The sequence below is a fragment of the Nicotiana tomentosiformis genome, chromosome 2 (assembly GCF_000390325.3).
Source record: "Nicotiana tomentosiformis chromosome 2, ASM39032v3, whole genome shotgun sequence".
Taxonomy (NCBI): Eukaryota; Viridiplantae; Streptophyta; class Magnoliopsida; order Solanales; family Solanaceae; genus Nicotiana; species Nicotiana tomentosiformis.
In genome coordinates this window covers 1,269,916-1,273,239 of record NC_090813.1, presented here as the reverse complement: position 1 = coordinate 1,273,239, position 3,324 = coordinate 1,269,916, and the positions used below count along the sequence as shown (strand labels likewise).

Here is a 3,324-nt window from a genome sequence, read left to right as displayed (position 1 = left end):
AGTTTTATTTATTTCAGATGTTGAGGTTTGAGTTTCAGCTTTTTATTCAATTATTCCGCAAAATTATTAAGTTTATCTAGTTTTAAAGATTAAGTGCTATCACGACATTCTACGGAGGGAAATTGGGGTCGTGACAGGTGCATTCATCAAAGTATAAGTTGCGCAATATTTATAGGTTTCCTTATCATTAGAAAACAAATCAAGCACACACAGGCTCGCGTACAATCGTAGTTATGCTCAGCTGGCTCAATGCGGGCCTAGACAAAACCGTGTCACACTCGAACTGCCTGTGAAATCAGATTTGTACATCTCAAGGTGTGTCTTTACAATAGTATAGGTCCACTAGGCAGTGGAGTCCACTCAGCATAATGTATGATGAATGACCGTGTAAGATGGACTGTGGATAAACTTAGTGAATGTCCCTGGAGAAAAGTTCCCAGCCCCAAGTATCTACATAAAGCTTCTCGTGATAGGTCCACCAATGTCCCCCATACCTCTAGACAATCCTTATGATAGTTCCAGTTGGCCTACATTTCCTTAACCATGCTCAATTTGGCATATCCTAGTGGCTTCAATAGATTGTCCAGCTTTAGTGCCTTCATTTTTGTCAATACCTCATAAAAGTTCTTCTTCAGTGCCGCTTCTTTAATGCCTTTGTTCAAAAATATACCGCACATATGGTTCAAACCCATGGAACTATGTACTAGTCAGTGACAGATCCAGGATTTTGCGCAAACAGGTTCAGTCAAAGACGAAGGTGTCTAATAGCATAAGTGGTGACTTGTTGTCGGGTATGACAAGTAGGGTTTGATCATTTTATTATCTTTTTTGCTCTTAATACAATATCAAAATGAAATCATTTTAAAGTTGGTACTCTTTAATTTTAACAAAACTGAAAATATTTTATGAAAGGTTAAAAAAATTATTTATCTCTATTCTAAGAAATTTATCTATTTAATTTAACAAATTTTACTTCAAAAAATTTAATTTAACAAATATTTATTAACTCCAAGATATTTAAATAAATCTAGAGTTTTCCTTCGTACTAATAAGAAGTTATTTGCAGAAAAAAGAGAAGGAGAAATAGAAATCAACGAAATAGTAAAGTGACAAAGGAGAGAGCATGAGAGTAATAAATTTGAAGGATGATGTTTAATTTGAAACAAAAATGGTCTTGGCCTTCAGCTGCACACACTCCATTCAAGTATGGATTAAAAAACAAATTGGGAAACGCCCCAAATTGGATTCGATCCTAGCACCTCTCTCACACTTTAAACCCGCTCGACCTCCACTGGGAGCATGCTTGTGTTAAAGCGGGTTCAAACATTTTTTTATAGTAGTAATTTTCCTCTGTTAAACGTAATATATCCATATACGCCGTATGTATAATATTTCGACAAAGCTGGTTCAACTGAACCCCTGACACCATGTGGGTCCGCCCGTGGTTCTAGCCTTGTCATTGCTGAATTCAATTTCCGGCCAAGACCTCTTTGGTGGTCTCATGAAACTCTCAGCAACTTGCTTGCCTTTGGCTAGACTTCCCGATACTGCCTCACTCTGAATTCGTTTCTTAGTAGATCGGGTGGAAGTGAAAAGGCTTTGCAGTAGCCTTGGCTTTGGCTTGCTTTTCACTTACCATTGTATCTAAACCTGCAAAACATATGCAACACATTAGATGGATCTCATAAAATCAAACTACACCAAAAAGGGCGGGTCAAAACGACCCCACATTTAAAACTCAAGCATGTGCACAGTTTAAGTACCAAGAGCCTAGCAAACACGATTTTCACCTTAACAGAGAACTAATGTTACTCAAGACTTCCCCTTTTCAACAGAAGATATGATTCGCAAGTAGCACACAACATTGCAGCATATGAATGATGCACTTGACTTTCTCACGAGCCATAACAAAGTGATCATAACATTATCGGTCCCCTCGTTGACACTAACTAGCTACTCTAATAGTACAGCTCAATACAAGCCTAAAATAAAGAAAAAAAGAAACGATACAATACAATCACAAGCAAGCGGACAGTTATGCACACCCCTCGCGCACGCAGGACATTCGTGAGCCATCGGGCAAAGCAACCTTGGTGCATTTCCAAACCCTTCCCTATCACCCCCACACTTACTCCTAATTATCCCCACACCATGCTCTGTAACAGACTTCACCGATCACTGGCTAGCAAATTCTTCTCACAAGCAATTCATCGAACATGTAGCATGCATAAACTTTGTTCAAGTTCTTCAAAAAGGGTGCAATTGGATTAGCTTCCCAAAAGTGACGAGGTAATGAGACTTGTCGTTTATCACCTCATATTCAATCAAGTCACGACATGCCCAATTTTGACAAAAATTCCTATGAACTCAAGCCTCAAACAACTAAACTAAAGGGGTTGGGAAATAGGTGGTGGATACATGTACTTGCTAATCACAATAGATTAATCTTGTATCTTCATTTTAAAGGAAAAAAATTATGGAAAAGGAAGACAATATACAATTAAAAAAAAAGACAAGCTCATTAAAGAAAGTGAGATTTCTTGCAACCATCTACGAAGCAAAAAATATTTTTACTGCCCATATACTATATCCTACTGTAAGCCAGTTTGAATAACAAATGGAACTGCCTATATATTATGTCCTCGAGCAAAAATGGAACTGAAACGCTCCCATCCATATACAATGCCATGTACAATGATTCAAGCTACAGAAACTCTCGCATCCATTAACATATCAAATAAACTAGAAATATTGAGCTTCAAGAATTTCATGTTAATTATATATATCCTTTACCTGGGTGACTAAACCAGCAAAAGGAGGTTTAGTATTTCATTTTGGATAACCAAAGTGATGCAAGTGTCGAGCAGCTACAAGACCATCCCTGCCATTGTTATCAGGACCACATCACAAGCACACGAATATAGACCTGGAGCGCTACTTCAACAAATATTGCCCAACTTACAAAATTAAACTCAAGCAAGAATAATGCTTTCACAAAGGGATACAGTTAAAAGTAAATGGGGGGGGGGGGGGGGGGGGGGGGTTTAAAATGGCGAGTGGGTGAGAGGTATTTAATTAGCGGCAAAGGGCCAAATATACCTCTATTTTCGAAAATGGTCTAAAAATACCCTCGTTATACTATTGGGTTATCTATACCCCTGCAATCATACTTTGGGTTCAAATATACCTCTCATTTAAACGGAGGGACACGTGTCATCGTCATGTTGGTCAATTCCAAATATCTTCTAATTAATTAAAAAGACTCATTAATCATACCCGAAAAATAATTTTTTAAAGCAATTTTTTTTATAAAAATTGGAAAAA

General features: G+C 37.6%; 1 long non-coding RNA gene across 1 annotated transcript; it reads right to left on the bottom strand.

The window, feature by feature from the left end:
• Nucleotides 1-1,130: 1,130 nt before the first annotated feature.
• On the bottom strand, nt 1,131-3,012 carry LOC104105049 (uncharacterized). Its single transcript, XR_688252.4, has 2 exons — nt 2,794-3,012; nt 1,131-1,650 (listed from the first exon to the last, which is right to left on the bottom strand). It is a non-coding gene; the product is annotated as an uncharacterized lncRNA (long non-coding RNA).
• Nucleotides 3,013-3,324: the final 312 nt, after the last annotated feature.